The 19,146-nt window shown below is 37.0% G+C and overlaps 1 non-coding gene across 1 annotated transcript; it reads right to left on the reverse strand.

The window, feature by feature from the left end:
* Window positions 1-6,669: 6,669 nt before the first annotated feature.
* On the reverse strand, window positions 6,670-6,775 carry LOC147829385 (U6 spliceosomal RNA). The gene has a single exon (XR_015449248.1). It is a non-coding gene; the product is annotated as a U6 spliceosomal RNA (small nuclear RNA).
* Window positions 6,776-19,146: the final 12,371 nt, after the last annotated feature.

A 19,146-nucleotide genomic window follows, 5' to 3' on the forward strand; every position in this document is an offset into this window, starting at 1 on the left:
GGGTTGGGAAGGGATTGGAATATCTGTGGCTAGAGTTTTTAGGGGAGAGAATCACAGAGAAGAGAAAGAAGATCTGTTGAGGTCCTGCTTCAGTTTTCAGCTCTTCCATCTTCACTTGAGTTCTGATGGATATATGTTTGCAAGGATACTATATCCAGGACTAAAGAAAAAAATCTCCAAAAAGATTGGAGGAATAATATTAGGTGTGCATACAAAGCCAGGAAATGTTCCTGTTTCTACCATTTAGAGTGCAAAACCTCAGAATCCATGAAGAACTGTATAGCTTTCTTAGAAATATTTAGCTTGAGTATGCAAAGTTACTGGTATAATACAAACTACTCTAATCCCATATAATGAAGGTCAAAAGCAAATTCTCAAAGGATCAAACTGCAAATAACTCAAGTGCATCCCAGAATAAAGCATAAGAATATTTATAGGAATATAAATATATCCAGCACTGAAAAGGTAAAATTCACAGTGTGTGACATTCCCTCGGAAATTAGCAGAATTAATATTCAGAAGCAGGACAGAAAGTGTGGTTTATAATGAGGACAAAAATCAACCAACTGAAACTGATTACACAAATGATAAAGTCAGTAAACAAGACATTAAAAGAGTTATTATAGCAGTATTTCATAAACAGAAGCAAGAGGAAAGATTCCTTATGATGGCTAGCGATGTGGAAGACATAAAAAGACTCAAATGGATCTTCTAGGGATGAAAGCTACAATATCTGAGAGGAAACATACAGCAGATTAAACATTGGATAAAAAAGATTAATAAACTTGAAGAGATAGCGATAGAAACTGTCCAAAGTGAAGCCCAGAGAGAACAATTTTTTAAATGAAAAAATAAAATAAACGGAGCATGAGAAAGCATGAGAACTTTAAACATAAAATATACATGTAATTGGAGTTCCCAAAGGATGAGAGAGATTATTTCCAGTTTTGAACAATTTTGAGTAAAGTGGCAATGAATATTCATATATTTATGTGGGTATATGCTTTCAATTAACTTGGGTACATACCCAGGTGAGAAATTGTTGGATCCTAGGGATCATATATACTTAACTTTTTAAAAGATATTGTCAAACAATTTTCCAAAGTGATTTTACCATTCTATACACCTTCCAGCAACAAAATTCCAGCTTCTCACCAAAACCTGACCCAAAAGTTTGTGGTGTTGTTACTCTTTTTAATTTTAGCCATTCTAGTGAGTATAGAGTACTAACTTGCCTTGCTTTTCATCTGTTTTCCTGATGATGAATATTATTGAATATCTTTTCATAGGCTTACTGTCCATTTGTAAATATATTTCTTTATGAACATGCATTGAAATATTTTGCTTTTATTTTATTGGGTTATCTTCTATATTAGTAAGCTTTCTGTGGCTGAGACACCATCCCTGAGATCCACAACTCAACAGAGGAGACATTTAATTTGGTTCACTGTCTGAAGGAACGCAGCCCATGGTTGGCTGACTCTGAGGTGGGAATGTCATGGTGGAAGGTTGTGGTGGAGCAATGCTGTCCAGTTCATGATGGCTTGAAAGCAGAGCAGGATACAGTGTGAGAGAACAACAGTTAGGGTCCTTGTGCAGGATCAAAGGCCACACTGTGACCTATCCAGACACACCTGGGCACGTGCTTTACCAGTCTGCTGGGTATTTCTTAATCCATTGAAGTTGACATATTGGGATTAGCAGTCATATCTTCTTATTAAAAAGTTATGAGAAATTTTGTAAGACGAGTCTAATATAATTATTACAAATATTTTCTCTTCTTTAGTGGCCTTTATCATTTTTGTAGTGGTGACTTTTAAATGGTTTTTGTTGTAATAATTGGTATACAATAAAATGTACATGGTTAAAATAAAAATTTTGATCAGTTTTAACATACGTGCACACCCAAAAAACAATCCCAAGAGAGATTATGTAAAGGTGCAAATTTCCAATGATGAATGGCATTATATTGTATACCTAAAATGTACCAATAAAATTAATTAAAAAAACAAATGCAGAAACAAACAAACAAAAAAACCAATCCAATCAAGTTAGGGAACATATTCATCATTATCGAAAGGTTCTTACATTTTGACTTCCTCTCTGATGCTCTTACCATCAACCTCAGGCAACTATAAATTTGGTTGGTATCACTATAGGTTACTTTGCATTTTCTTTAATTTTATATAAATAAAATCATATGACATATGGCAATTGAGAACATATTTTTAGTTGGCTTCTTTCACCAGCAGAATCATTTCAATACATCTATATTGTTTATGTAATAATCCTCTTTTTATTGCTGAGTGGTAGTCCATTGCATATTTATGTTGTTGAGTATTTGCATGATTTATGGGTTTAGGCTATTAAAAATAATGCTGTTATGAGCATTTGTACATATGATTTTATTTCTTCTGGGTCTAAAATCAGTGACAGTGGCATCTACCTCAAGATGCAGTAAAAGAAGAGCAAATGAATTGTAAACTAAAAAAAGTCTGGTAGACTCACCAGAGAATGGAGATATCAGAAGATATAGAGTAGGTTCTCCATATATATGTTTTCCACATGCATTCATAGATTCAACAAAACTCAGAAGAAAAATATTTATGAAAAAAAAGCATTGGTACTGATCACAAAAGAACTTTCCCCCCTTGTCATCATTTCCTAAAGAATAGAGTATAATAACTCTTTACAAAGCACTTATATTATATTACATATATAAGTAATCTACAGATGACTTAACATGTAGAAGAGGATGTGTGTAAATTATAAGCAATACTAAGCCATTTTATATAAGGGACTGGAACATCTTTGAGTTCTGGTATCCCTAGGGGTCCAGGAATGCTCTCACACAAATACCAACTGTAAGCATGTAAATACAGAGATATACCTCCATTAAAATTAAGAACATCAACTTTTCAAAACAGTACTAAGACAATGAAAATACAAGACTCAAATCAGGAGAAAATACTTACAGGTCACATATCTAATAAAGACTGTTTCCAGAATATTTGAAGATCTCTCAGAAGCCCGTTGAAAATCACCCTAAGGGAAAATGAGCAACACATTTGGACAGTTCCCCAAACCAGATAAACATGTAACAAATAACTACAGATAGAGATACATGTATCAGAATGTTCAAAGTTAGAAATATTGGCCACATCAAATGGTGGTGAGAATGTGGAGGAATGAGCACTGTACTCATAAACTTCTGGTGGGAATGCAAATGGTACAAGTAGTTTGGAAAACAGTTTGGCCATTTCTCAAAACTCGCAGCATACATCTGCTGAATGACCCAGCCATTCTACTCAAATATTTTATTTTGTAGTACACAACTTTGAAATTCAGATAAGCTATTGGATGGAGCTTCAAGCTTATGATTTGATTTTCCTCATGAGAAAATGTGTTACTCTGTGTTTGTGCACGTACCACATATGTGTGTGTGGGTGGGTGGGGTGCCATGTGTGTGGTGTCTGCTATGTTTGATAGTCACATGATAACACCCTTTGTGAGATTATGGATAATTTTTCTATGTTCAAAGTATTCTTAAAGTTGTTATGTTGCTTTGAAAATAAGATTGATACAGAATAAGAAAGGATTATTCAAATGTTATTGCAGATAGTATCAGTTTATGGAACGTGTGTCTTCCTGTTGTCAACTGGAGAACCATGTGCTACTTCTAGGTTGGAATGTCCTTTTATGTCTTTCAAAAGTCACATTACTTGAAGAGTATCCTTCCTTCATTAAACTTTTTTTTGGTGCAAATAATGTTAATAAAATTTGTTCCATAAAAACTTTACATAAGCATTGTGACAAAATTCGTATTAACTTGAGCACTCTGTTACTTCCTCTAGTCATACCATTATTTTGTATTTTATGAAGTGGCAATTCCTGAAATGCATTAATTGTTCGTCTACATTTGGAGTACTTTTTTCTCAACTGCCTCAGTTTTTCTATTATTGTCACTTGTTTGTATTTTCCAATGGAAAAAAATTAAGTTACATATATATTTATTGTGAAGACTTCAAGTCAAAAAATTTCAACCGTCAGGAACCTGAAAACAAGCTTGGCCCTTGATTCCTTTTTCCTACCCCCTGGATAGGCACAACTGCTGGGTTTCCAAAGCAGCAGGTGTGGTTATGAGGAACACATTCAGTCAAACCTCCAACATGGCACCAGGGAAGATCCATTTGCTTTCCAATAAAACCAGAGAAACTTGTCCTCCAGTCGACAGCTTCCAGCACACACTGGCATTTCCATTTGGCCTGTGACGCCCGCCGCCCAGCCTCCCAGGCTCTGGCTGTTGTGACAGCCGTACAGCAGTGCAAAGACTAAAGGAGATTTCAGAAAAAGGGATTGGGAGCTGCTTCCCTTTCAGTGGGGAGATGTACATGATTTCACAGTGAAAAAAGATATCTGATCTTTGCAGTCCTCTTTGTTTCCCCTCTCCAAGTTTTACAGCCCTTTTTTATCTGTAAATAAAAACAGTTGTACATACATTTTCAAAATGTGCTGCATAATACAACTTCATACATTTAGGAGGATGACAGCTGCCCTCTGAGGTAAAGCCTGACAGCCTAAAATCCAGAAATCAATCATTTAGATACAGTGATGCTGTGCCATTGCTCCCGGTATGTATTGTAGCACCCAGGAACCACTTATTTGAGACATGTCACTGTAACTCTGATAGATTAAAGCACCACATACAGGAAACAATTGCATGTGGGGGAAAATACTCTCATAGATCTGCCATGTTACAGCCCAGAATCCAGCAGCCAACCCAGGAAGTCTGTGCTGCATCCGAGCTTCCAGAAACCTGTGAAGCGGCAGGATGACAGTTCTGTTCTTCAACAGCGCATTATGAACTAATTAGCATACATGAATTGCAGATTTGAAGCATTAAAGTGATGTACAAATCATTAATTTTTTGTCAAATCCATGTCATCCTTGTGTATGCCTTCCTATTTTAATGTTGCATGACAGTGAAAAGAGGTACAATCCTCTGTATATAAAGAGGAGAGATTTGGTGTAGCTGATATAATGAGATCTATTTAAACACTATGTATTTTTCAGCTTTGAATACATCTGCCTGGGAAAATGCTGCTCTTGTCCCATTAGGGTTAATTGTGAAAGGATGTTAATATATTCCAAACCCCAGGGGTAGTTCTACATGTTGTCTGAATGAAACAGGGGATGTAAGACCTACTTCACATTGGAGCTTTCTTTTTGAAAAGTCCTCTTTTTGATTAATAAAATCTTTCTCACCATGGAAGGTGTAACTATTTATAACGAGCTGAGTTTGAGGGTGTGTGAGGATTCCAGTGCAGCAGAGAGCTAGTTAACCCAGCACCAAACTTAATTTATAAAGACGTAGACTGTGATGCTGTAGAAAAGGGAAAAAATATCAAAGCAGACTTTAACTCTAGAAAAGGCTTCTAAATTTCCATTTGTGAGTTTCTGTATTTTCTCTATGTATTTAATTACTAAAGCTGTTTGTGCTTAAACAAATGCTTGGCATTTCATTTGAATTTCTTGTTTCATATTATAGTGAAGTCACAATTTGTAATTTGTTAGTACTGTAATAGTTTCCATGGAAACAGTGTTATATATAAATATGTATGTGTTATGTATACATATGCGTATTATAAATGTGTACCGTAGATGATTATGATTCCAAAAGACTTAGCTCTCAATGAAAACCTGAATTAAAACTGCAGCTATATTTTGTGAATCTAAAGATGGCCACAAACTCGGTTCTCCTTTCCCTGTGGGAAATATGAGTTTTGGGAGGGGCAGTAAAGTTTGCAAGGAAGCAGAGCCATTTGTGCCCACTTTATTCCCACCCTCTTCCTCATCAACATAAATGACACCAATGCTGGGTAAGATGAAAACTAAGAGAAAATTCCAGGGCGAAAGGGGTATTATTCCAGAGGACTTCAAAATGGTTGCATTGAGAAAGGAGTGGACAAGGTGAGATAGTTTGTTTCATTTGTGTCACTGAGAGAGGGGAATTACCAATAAGGAAAAATGTATACTCTTACAACATCTTCATTAGGCATGTTGCACATTTCCAATTTTAATCCTCTCAGTAAATATGTATGGTCTGTATTATCTTCATTTTAAAGATATGGAACATGGAGCTCAGAATAAGTGAAAATTGTTCACAATTGAATAACTAGCCATGAAGGTTATATTTCCTAGATGTCACCTTGCTATCCTGAGGCCTTCATTAGGACAACATTCAGAACCATAAACCTACTCTTTTTTATTTTCCAGTATTGGAGGAATGCTCTTCCAGGAATGTTCTTCCACTGAGGTACATCCCCAGCTTTTCAGTTTTTTAAAATTAATTTTATTGGTACGCTTTAGGTATACAATATGCTGACATTCATTATTGGGAATTTGTACCTTTACATAATGTCTTGGTTCTTATTTTTCCCCCATTCCTCTGCCCTCCACTCAACCTTCCACAATAGATTTGAGGAAAGGGAAAAATGGAAACCCAGCTCTTTAGTCATGATTTTGAGACAGGGTCTTGCTATGTTGCCCAGGCTGACCTTAACCTTATATAAAGACAGTTTCAATTATTTGATGTTACACATTGCACTTTGACTTTTTTCATGTCCTTGGGTTTAACCAGTGACATGTTGAGTAACTTCTAAGAACTCTATAAATATGAAGCACTTCTCAAATACGTATATCATTCTTATACAAGGGCTATACTAATCTTTCCTGTATCATAACCAAATACAGCACAAGCTTGTCTCTGTTTAGCAATTACCAGTCACTTTGCAGGCAGCTCTAACCAAAACACTGCTCTTGCTTATATGCCATTGGCCAGCCCTTTACATGTGGTCATGCCATGGAGGCAAAGAAGTCTGAGGAGGTGAGTCATTTTTCCTGAGCCTAATGCTGCCATTAATAAAATGAGGGTTCTGTTAGTAAAGAAGAAGGGATTAATGGTTACTGGGTAGGCAGTGTCCAAGACAGACATTTCCTCATAACTTTGGATATCTTCCAAGACAGACATTTCTTCACAACTTTGTCAAGAATACGTACACATTGATGGAAGAAAAGAGGGCCTTTGCATCATAGAAAAATGTCAAGCGCACATTCTGACACATGATTAGATACCAGCTGGACATCACACATCATCTCACAGCTTCTTAAATCTTTGGTTCCTGTTCTTAGGCCTTTCCTCTGAAAAATCCTTATAATTTACATTACTGATTAGTGTTGCTCTGTTTTGTGAATATGTCTCCCTCCAAAATTTATATGCTGGAACTTATTCCCCAAAGTGATGATGTTGGGATACAGCCCATAGGAAACGATTAGACCATGAGAATTCCACCTTCACCAATTTGATTAGTGCCCTTGAAAAATGGCTCAAAGGGACTATTAGCCTTTTCCATCCTTTTTGCCACATGAGGCTGCAGCAGGAGACACCATTGTGAAAACAAAGAAACAGGCACTGAGTCTTTGGGCACCTGATTCTTGGACCTGCAGCCTCCAAAACTGTGACCAATAAGTTTTTATTGTTAGCCAATTTCTCCTCAGTATAAATATTTAATATTTTTGTTATAGCAGCAACAGTAAAGATAGCTGCTTTATGGGTGTTTGGTCATCAGCTTGTTCACTAGTGTCTCTCAAAACCTCAGTAAATGGTGGCAGTGGACACTGTTTGAGTATGTGGGTTTCTCAAAAGCTGCAGAGTGGTCAAGAGCTAAGAAGTCACACAGAACTAGAGGCTTCACCTCTCACAACCCATGTGATGCTTAACAAGTTCTTTGGCTTCTCTAAGCTTTGGTTACCTCATCTGATAAACAAGGACAATAAAAACACCTCCCTGAGAAGTTTTCTATGAGAAGATATGAGTCAATGCATAAAATGTACCTAGAAGAATATGTAATCCATGGTGAGAATTTGACCAATGTTCATTATTTTATTATTACCTTTAGTCAAATTGATCTGGATCCAAATCATGAATCCATTATTTTCTTCAACAAACTATTAATAGTATCTGTTACTCAGTTTCATCATGTTGAAAATTGTTGTTATTCCAGGTTAGAGATAACAGGTATGTAAATTATGTTATAAAGTGACTAGTAAATAGTAGGTACGGTAAATACTACTAGTTACCTGTTGATATCCATTTCTTTCTCCCTGATTGTCAGAATTTCATTTAGTTCAAGATGGATATGTTTGGTGCCTTAGTCACATTCTCATTGCTGAGACACAGTACCAGACATCCACTGCTTAAAGGAGGAGAGGTTTATTTTGGCTCACATTTTTAGTGCATAGTAGGCTGGCTCCAATGCAGGAAAAGCATGGTGGTAAGGTCTATCAGAAGAAAGCTGCTCACATCGTGGTGTTATGGAAGCAGAGAGAAAAGCAGGGAGCCAGGGAGGGAGATAGACCTTTGTATATTTTGGTCCCAATGACCTGCCTTTTCTGACTAGGCCCCAACTTCTAACAGCACATTTCATTATAACACCTCTTAATCCAATCACCTTCCAACCTCATGAAGTTTTGGGGCCCACTTTAGATTTAAACTATAACATTCCATCCCTGGCTCCCAAAAGACTCGTGTGCATCTCCTTATGAAAAATGCATTTATTTCATTTCCAAGAGTTGCCAAAGTCTTAACAGTTCCAGCATTACTGACAAGTCCAAGTCAAAAGTCTCCTCTGAGACTCAAGGAAAATTCCTCGCTAGGAGCCCCTATAAAAATAAGAAAGTTAAATACTTCCAACATACAATGGCACAAGGTAAACATTTCCATTCCAAAAGAGAAAAATGAAGAAATAGAAAGAAATGAGATCAAACCAAGACTGAAGCCCACCAAGGGTAACATTAAATCCTGTAGATCCATGTTTAGCACCCTGGGTAAGTGGAGACAAAATGTGACCCCTAAATGGCTTGAGTGGCCCCACCTCTAGGGCATTGACAGTTGCAGCCTTCCTGGCTTCTCTCTTGGTGTGGCTTTCTCCACTGCTTGTACCTTTTCTCAACAGATGTTCCATGTTCCTGGCTTCTCCAAATTCCTGGGGTCTCCACTGCACTTTTGTCACTACTCTTACAACTTTACACATTTCCCTCTCAGGGAAGCACTGCCTAGCCTTATAGGCCTTCCTCTGAAATCTGATTGGAATGTTCCCTGAACCAATAGATCTTGTATTCTGCATGCCCATAAAACCAGTATCTTGTAGATGACACCAGGGCCTGCTTTCAACTTATAGCCAACTCCCCTTAGATCATGGCTGCAGAGATATCTGAGTTCCTGGATGGCTACACTGTGAATAAATACCAAGGAAACCCCTTCTGACCAGGCCCTACCTCCTAATAGCACATTTAGCTATAGCATCCCTATTATCCAATTGCATTCCAATTTATGAGGTTATGTGGGGCATTGTAGATCTAAAGTATAAACTCAGATAAAATTATTCCCTCTTTATTCCCTTGCTGATAAGGAATGACAAAGTTCAGCCTTTAGAGAGAGCTTCCTTTCGTGAATAAAAAGGCAAAACTTTTCTTTCTGAAAACCCTTTTTGCACTTTCCTTCTGCATCACATGCTTGGAGGCACTGCACCTATCTTAAAGGCAAGAGTAAATGAGCCACAAGAGATGATGACAGAAAAGGAGAATATATCTTGGGTATCTATGGCATCACTGAACTTTAGGTTGTCTTACTTTAGATTTATTATATGAAGGAAAATATCCTTACTGCCTAAGCCAGTGTTCCTCCTCGATTATTATCTGGGAAACCAAACACAATTCATGGTAATGTAGGTTTTTGCTATATGGAAATTTCTTCTTCATTATCATTTTGTAATCATCATCATCATCATCATCATCATCATCAATATCTATGATGCGACCCCAGGATATTCATATTTCTGTTCTATTCTTATGGTCTATTTATTTTACAGATCAATAGTGGGTCAATGAAGAAATTTATTCAGCAAGAAACCTTCACCAGAATCTTCTAAGGTCTTCCATTCCTATAGGGAACTGGAAAAGTTCTAACAGCCACTGGGACTCTGGGGCAAAGATCAAGCAAAGTTAGAGCATATGCCATAATATCTTGAAGTGTCTACTAAGCAGAAAAGCCCTGAATCCCACTGAATCCTTTGGGATATGTTATCTGGAGATCTGTAATTTTATTACTTGCTAGTGGTCTATAGGTACCTGGATGACATTAAGAATACAATAACTAGAATGGGGCTAAAGGGAGATCATGAGCTAAGTGAAGGAAACTGGTGCCAAGTATTCTGGGTAACAGTATCCACCAATAATTAGACAGATGATGAGCAACTATTTTCCATATATCCTCTTCTCTAGCTTATAATGAAAGTAAATGTCTGCCCAAATTTGACCACACATAAAGATTTATTGCAGAGTAGGCACAATGCAGCTTATATAATCTGTTCTATAAGTTTAATAAAATTCTAGTTCTTGACCTTTTAAGTATTCTAACTGCATTGATACATGCAATGTTGACTTGAGGTAGATGTGACCAAATTCTAGAAACTGGATTGAATGAACTTTATACTGGATATCAAACCAGTCAAGAACTGAGGACTGAGTCAACAACCAGACACAGGACAATCTAGGAATTGGTCTTCAGACAATATGCCTAAAGGTATATGACTCAGGGTTTTCTATAATATTATTCTGTCTTTTCTGTTTATGCAGTCAGAGAAGGAAACTAGACTATTTTATTTTTTTCTTAAATTCTTTTATTGGTACATTTTAGGTATACAATACATTTACATTTATCATTGGGTGCTTGTATCTGTACATGATGTATCTTGGTTCTTATTTTTTCCCCATTACCTGTGTGCCCTTCACCCCCTCCACCCTTTGCTGTTTACGTAGACTTCATTTCCGTCATTTTTCTTTTCTCATAATTTTTCCTTTCCCTTCTTTCCTTTCCCCTTCCCTCCCATCACGCATACCTCTTTGAACCTTTTCTACCAATTTCAAATTATCAATTATTCATTTTAATCATTTTAACCCTTATTTATACTTTCAGTTTATCACACTAGAGAAACTATTCAGTATTTACACATGTGTGGTATATTTATTTCACTTAAGAGGCCATAGCCTCAATATGCATACATTTAACTATAAATGTCTCTGGTTTCTCGTTCTTTACGGCTGAGCAGTACTCCATTTTATAAAAAAACCCCACATCTTCTTTATGCAGTTTCCAGTTGATGGGCACTTGGGCTGTTTCCAAGCTTTAGCTCTTACAAACTGTGCCACTATAAACTTGAGCGCACATATATCACTGTGGTATGATTCTTTTAATTCTTTGGGGAAGATACCCAGCAGGGGAATAGCTGGATCAAATGGGACCTCTAGTCCTAGTTCTTTGAGGTATCTCTATACCGATTTCCACAATGGTTGCACCAACCAGCACTCCCACGAACAAAGGACAAGGGTTCCTTTCTCCCCACACCTCTGCCATCATTTGTTATTGGTTGATTTCTTGATAGGAGCCATTCTTTCTGGGGTGAGGTGGAATCTCAGTGTTGATTTCATGTGCATCTCTCAAATGACAGGATGTTGAACATTTTTTCACATATTTATTTGCTGCTTTTACTTCTTTGTCTGAGAAATGTCTGTTCATTTCAGATGCCCATTTTTGAACTGGGTCTTTGAATTTGGGGGGTCTAATTTTTTTCAGTTCTGTATGTATTCTAGATAGTAGTCCTTTGTCTGAGGTACAGCTGCTAAAAATTTTTTCCCACATTGTAGGTTGTCTCTTAGTTCTGTTGGTGGTTTCTTTTGCAGTGCAGCTTTTTAACAAGATGAGATCTCAGTTGTTGATTTTTTCTGCTACATCCTGTGCTACTGAGGTTTGTTCATGAAGTCTTTTCCTATGCCAATGTCTTCAAGAGTTCTACCTAACTTATCTTACAGCAAGTTTAGTGTTTCTGTGTTAACATTTATATCTTTAGTCCACTTCAATCTTAGCTTAGTGCATGGTGATAGATATGGGTCTAGTTTTAATCTTTGGCAGGTGGAAGTCCAGTTTTTCCAACGCCATTTTTAAATGGGCTATCGTTCCTCCAATGAGGGTGGTTGGCTCCTTTGTCAAAGCTGAGGAGGCTGAGTATGCCTAGAGTTGTTTCTGTATCTTCTAATCTATTCCACTGATCCTCAGGTCTGTTCTTTTGCCAGTACCATGCTGTTTTTATCACAGTAGCTTTGTAGTATTCTTTCCAGTTGGGGATTGTGATACCCCCAGCCATGTCTCTGTTGCTTAGAATTGCTTTAGCTATTCTAGGTCTGTTTTGGATCTAAATGAATTTTTGGATTGTGTTCTCTAGTTCTGTGAAGTACATTGTTGGAATTTCAATCAGCATAGCATTAAATCTATATAGTAGTTTTGGAAGTATGGCCATTTTCACTATATTGGTTCTTTCTACTCAGGAGCAAGGGATGTCTTTCCATTTTCTTATATCCTTTTTGATCTCTTTTTATCAGAGTGCTGTAGTCCTCAATGTAGAGATCTTTTGCTTCCTTCATTAGATTGATTCCTAGATTTTTTGGATGCTATTGTAAAAGGAATTGTTTCCCTAATTGCTTTCTCAGTGAGTCTGTTATTTGTGTATAGAAAAGTTATTGTTTTTGAGTGTTGAGCTTGTATCCATCTACTCTATTGAATCTGTTAAGTCTAGAAGTCTTTTGGCAGAGTTTTTTTTGGGTCTTCTATGTAAAGTATCATATTGTCAGCAAATAATGACAGTTTAACTTCTCCTTTCCTATCTTTATTCCTTTTACTTCTTTTGCTTTTCTAATTGCTGTGGCTAATGGGTTCCAGAACTATATTGAACAGGACTAGTGATAGTGGGCATCCTTGTCTTGTTCCTGATTTTAACATGAAAGTTTTCAGTTTTTGACCATTTAGTATGATGCTGGTTGTTGGTTTTTCATAGATAGCCTTAGTCAGGTTGAGATAAAGACCTTCTATTCCAATTTTCTGTAGTGTTTTTTCTCACGAATGGGTGTTGGATTTTGTCAAATGCTTTTTCTGCATCTATTGAGATGATCATATGGGTTTTGTCCTTGGGTCTGTTAATATAATGTATTACATTTATTGATTTACGTATGTTGAAACATCCTTGCATCCCTGGGATAAATCCGACTTGGTCAGGGTATATGATCTTCTTGATGACGCTCTGTATTCTGTTTGCCAGTATCGTGTTGAGGATTTTTGCATCTATGTTCACTGGGGAGATTGGCTGGTAGTTCTCTTTTTGGGTTGGGTCTCTCCTTGGTTTTGGAATCAAAGTAACACTTGCATCCAGGAATGAATTTGGAAGTATTGCTTCCCTTTCATTTTCCTTGATGAGTTTAAGGAGTAATAACAATAGTTCTTCTGTAAATATCTTGTAGAATTCAGCAGTAAAGCCATCAGGACCTAGGCTTTTCTTTGTTGATAAGTTTTTTATTACATTTTCAATTTCAGTCATTGTTATTGGAGTGTTTAGAATTTCTATATCTTCTTCATTTAACTTTGGCAATTCGTAGGTACCTAGGAATCTGACCATTTTTTAAAAAATTCTTTTATTGGTACATTTTAGGTATACAATACATTTACATTTCTCATTGGGACTTTGTACCTTTACATGATGCATCTTGGTTCTTATTTTTTCCCCATTCCTAGCCCTCCCTTCACCCTCTTCACTCTTCCCTATTTACAAAGACTTTGTCTCCATTTTTTTCCATTTCTCATAATTTTTCCTTTCCCTTCTTTCCGTTCCCCTGCCCCTCCCACTTCCCCTACCCCTTTGGACCTTTTCTTCCTATATCAAATCATCAATTACTCATTCTAATCATTGGTACATTTTAAGTATACAATATACTGACATTCATCATTGGAAATTTGCACCTTTTCATAATCTCTCTTGGTTCTTATTTTTCCCCCTTCTCCTGCCCTCCCTTCAACCTCTCCATCCCTCCCTATTTACAAAGACTTTTTCCATCTTTCCATTTTCTCATATTAATGGCATTCCTTTCTTTCCTTTCCCCTACCACTCTGACTTCCCCATCCCCTTTGCCCCTTTTCTTCCTATTTCACATTATCTACTATATCATTTAGTCCTTATTTACACTTTGAGGTTCTCACACTAGAGAAAGTATTTGGTATTTATACATTGTGTCCTATTTATTTCACTTAAGAGTATGGCCTCAATGTGTATCCATTTAGCTATAAATGTCTCTAATTTCTCATTTTTTATGGCTGAGTAGTACTCCATTTTATTAAAAAACACCACATTTTCTTTATCCAGTCTCTAGTTGTTGGGCATTTGAGCTGTTTCCAAGTTTTAGCTATTACAAATTGTGTTGCTATGAACATGGGTGCACATATAACACTGTGGTATGATTCTTTTAATTCTTTGGGGAAGATACCCAGCAGGGGAATAGCTGGGTCAAATGGGAGTTCCAGGCCTAGTTCTTTGAGGTATCTCCATACTGATTTCGACTGTAGTTGCACCAGTCAACAGTCTCACCATCAGTGGAGCAGTGTTCCTCTTTCCCCACAGCCCTGCCAGCATTTGTTGTTGGTTGATTTCATGATAGCAGCCATTCTTTCTGCAGTGACGTGGAATCTGAGCATTGTTTTCATTTGCATCTCTCAAATGAACAGTGATGTTGAACATTTTTTCATGTATTTATTTGCTATTTCTACTTCTTTGTGTGAGAAATATCTGTTCATTTCAGATGCCTGTTTTCGGATTTGGTCTTTAAATTTGGGAGGTCCGATCTTTTTAAATTCTTTATAGATTCAAGATAGTAGGCCTTTGTCTGAGGAACAGGAGGTGAAGATTTTTTCCCACATTGAGTGTTGTCTCTTCACACTGCTGGTGGTTTCTTTTGCTGTGCAGAAGCTTTTTAATAAGAAGAGATCCCACTTGTTGATTGTTTGTGCTAGTTCACAGGAAACTGAGGTTTTGTTCATGAAATCTTTTCCTACACTGATGTTTTCAAGAGTTCTACCTAACCTCTATTCCAGCCAGTTCAGCATTTCTATTTTAATATTTAGATCTTTAATCCATTTTGATTTTAGTTTAGTGCATGGTGAGAGATACAGGTCTAGTATTAATCTTTGGCAAGTTGAAGCCCAATTTTTCCAGCACCATTTATTAAAGAGGCTATCTTTCCTCCAGTGAGGGTGTTTGGCTCCTTTATCGAAGATGAGATGGTTGAGTGTGTCTGGCATTGTTTCTGCATCTTCTTATCTGTTCCACTGGTCCTCAGGTCTGTTTCTTTGCCAGTATCATGCTCTTTTATCACAGTAGCTTTATAGTATAGTTTCTGGTTTGGGATTGTGATACCCCTGCCATGTCTCTGTTACCTAGAATTGCTTTTGCTATTCTGGCTCTCTTCTTGTTCCAAATGAAGTTTTGCATTGATTTCTCAAGGTCAGTGAAGTATGCTGCTGGGATCTCAATTGGAATTGCACTGAATCTATATAGCAGTTTTGGAAGTATGGCCATTTTCACTATATTGATGCTTCCTACCCAGGAGCAGGGAATGTCTGTCCATTTTCTGATATCCTCTTCAATCTCTGTTTTCAGAGTGCTATAGTTTTCAGAGAAGCAGTCTTTGATTTCTTTTGTTAGGTTGATTCCTAGGTATTTTAGTTACTTGGATGCTATTGTGAAAGGAATTATTTGCCCTATTTCTGTCTCAGTAAGTCCATTGTTCGTGTAGAGAAAAGCTGTTGATTTTTGTGTGTTGACCTTGTATCTAGCTACTTGACTGAATTTGGTCATTAAGTCTACAAGACTTTTGGTGAAGTTCTTGGGGTCTTCTATATAGGGTATCTTGTCATCTCCAAATAATGACAATTTGCCTTCTTCATTTCCTATCTTTATTCCCTTTATTTCTTTCTCTTGTCTAGTTGCTGTGGCTAATGTTGCCAGAAATATGTTGAAGAAGAGTGGTGATAGTGGACATTCTTGTCTTCTTCCTGATTTTGGTGTGAAGGATTTCAGTTTTTGACCATTTAGTATGATACTGGCTGTTGGTTTTTCATAGATGACTTTTATCAGTTTGAGGTAGAGACCATCTATTCCAACTTTTTGTAGGGTTTTTTATCATAAATGCATCTTGGATTTTGTCAAATGCTTTTTCTGCATCTATTGAAATGATCATATGGTTTTTGTCCTTGGCTTTGTTTAATTTGTGTATGTTGAACCATCCCTGCATCCCTGGGATGAATCCCACTTGACCAGGGTGTATGATCTTCTTGATCTTCTGCATTCTATTTGCCAGTATCTTATTAAGGATTTTTGCATGTATGTTCACTAGTGAGATTGGCCTATAGTACTCTTTTTTGGTTGGGTCTTTCTCTGCTTTGGGGTCAAGATGATGCTTGCTTCCAGGAATTAATTTGTGGGAATTGCTTCTCTTTCAATTTCATTGAAGAATTTAACCAGTAGTGGGAGTAGTTCCTCTCTAAATGTCTTGTAGAATTCAGCAGTGAAGCCATCAGGACTTAGGCTTTTCTTAGTTGGTAAGTTTTTAATTACATTTTCAATTTCATTCGTTGATATTGGGTTGTTTATAATGTTTAGGTCTTCATTCAACTTTGGTAATTCATATGTATCTATAAATCTGCACTTTTTTTCTGTGTTGTCCATCTTATTGGCGTATAGGTTCTTGAAGTAGGTATTGATGATCCTCTGGATTTCTGCTGGGTCCCTTGGAATTTCATCCTTTTCATTCCTAATTGTATGGATTTGGGCCATTTCTTTCCTTTTTCTGAAATGGTTGGCTAAGGGTCTGTCTATTATATTTATTCTTTCAAAGAATCAACTCTTGGCTTCATTGATTTTTTTGTATTGTTCTCTTAGTCTGCATTCCATTGATTTCTGCTCTGATCTATATAATTTCCTCCCTTGTATGAGCTTTGGGTTTGTCCTGCTCTTCTTTTTCTAGAAGCTTGAGGTTCAGCATCAGGTTATTTCACTGGGCTCACTCTCTTTTCCTAATATGAGTATTTACTGCTATGAATTTCCCTGGTAGGACTGCTTTCATTGTGTCCCATAGATTCCAATATGTGCTATTGTGATTGTCATTTAATTGAAGAAACTGTCTGATTTCTTCTTTAATTTCCTCTATGACCCATTGGTTTTTCAGAAGTGTGTTGTTCAATTTCCATGTGTTTATGAATTTTTTGAGTTTCTTTTGCTATTGATCTCCAATTTCATCACACTATGGTCTGATAATATACAGGGGATAACTTCAATTCCTTTGCACTTACCTAAATGTGTTCTATAAGTGACTATGTGGTCTATTTTGGAGAACAACGTGTGCACAGCTGAGAAGAATGTGTATTCTGATTTGTGGGGTGGAACAATCTGTAAACATCTGTTAAGTTCATTTGTTCAAGAGTTCGATTGAGTTCTAGTATTTCATTACTTATTTTTTTCTAGTTGATCTATCTATGTATGAGAGTGGGGTACTGAGTTCCCCCACTACAATTATATTAGTGCATATATGACTTTTCATGTCCATTGGTATTTGTTTCATATACTTGGGTGCACTAGTGTTTGGTGCAAAGATATTTATGATTGTCATCTCTTCCTTTTGGATTGTTCCCTTTATAAGGGCATAGTGTCCTTCTTTGTCTCTTTTAATCAGTGTTTGTTTGAAATCTACATGATCTGCAAAGAGGATAGCTACTCCTCCTTTGTTCTGGGTTCCCATCTCATGGAGTTTTGTTTTCCACCCTTTAACTTTTAGTCTATGAATTTCAATTTAAATTAAGTGTGTTTCTTGTATGCAGCATATTGTTGTATTTTACTTCTTGACCCATTCTACCAGTCTATTTCTTTTGATTGGTGAATTGAGACCATTAACCTTGATGGTTATAACTGAAACGTATTGACTTATCATTGTCATGACTTTTTATTTTTGTTGGATTCTCCCCCTTTACATTTAATTTCTTGTTGTGCCCAATGGGTTCATTCTTGGTGTGCTTCCTGGGGTTGTGGTCCTCATTGTCTGCTCCTAGGATATTGCCTAAAATTTTTTGGAGTGCTGGTTTGGTATTCATGAAGTTCCTAAGGTGCTCTTTGTCATGGAGGTATCTTATTTCTCCATCAATTTTGAAAGATAGTTTTGCAGGGTACCACAGTCTGCATTGAAGGCTGTTTTCCTTAAGGGCTTGGAATACATCACTCCAAGATCTTCCTGCCTTGATGGTTTGTGTTGAGAAGTCTGCTGTGATTCTGATGGGCTTTCCTTTGTATGTGATTTGTTTCTTTTCTCTCACTGCTTGTAGAACTTTGTTCTTCTGTTTTGTTTCTGGAATCTTAACAATTATATGCCTATGTGTAGATTTTTTTTGATCAAGGCTATTTGGAGTCCTATATGCCTCACTTATCTGTATGCCAAGTTCTTTTCTCCTGCTTGGGAAGTTTTCTGCCATTACTTCTGTGAAGAATTTTTTTATGTCATCTCCACTCTCTCCTGTTTCTTCTTTGACTCCAATCAGTCTTATGTTATTTGCATTGTTTAGCAGCTGCTGGATTGATTTCTCATGGTCCCTTACAATTTTGAAGCAATTTTTCTTTTCCTGGTCACTAATTGCAATCTTATCTTCTATATCTGAAATTTTATCCTCACATTGGGTAATTCTTCTGTGCAGACTTTCAATGGAGTTTTTGTTCTCCTGGAAAGCTATTTGCATCTGTTTTATGGATTCCATTTGTTTCTAATGTTGGCATTCCATCATGTTCCTCAACTCCACTCTAGATTTATTAATCATTTCTTCTACTATGAGCACAATCTCTGCTGTTATCTGAGAAATTATTTCTGATTTAATTTTTTCCAGATCCTCTTTTGTTGCCCGTTCAAGGAGTCCAGGTATTTGAGTATGAGAGTGTTCCATCTCCTTTCCCTTTAGTGTTGCTGTGGTGATCTGGAAGTTTGGTTTTGAGACTTGTTTACCTGTCTTCTCATTTCAACCCTGGGGATGAGGGTGCTGTTGGCACCCATGCAGCTCACCTCATCTGGGGTGGGAATGGTGGAAAGTTGGCTCAGAAGCCCCTTCCTCTGGGCTGGGAGAGGTGGGACAGTGGCTCAGAAGCCCCTTCCTCTGTGCTGGGTGCAGAGGAATGG

Source organism: Heterocephalus glaber, unplaced genomic scaffold, assembly GCF_053883595.1.
Source record: "Heterocephalus glaber isolate CG9 unplaced genomic scaffold, H.glaber_assembly_v1.0 deba00000621, whole genome shotgun sequence".
Taxonomy (NCBI): Eukaryota; Metazoa; Chordata; class Mammalia; order Rodentia; family Bathyergidae; genus Heterocephalus; species Heterocephalus glaber.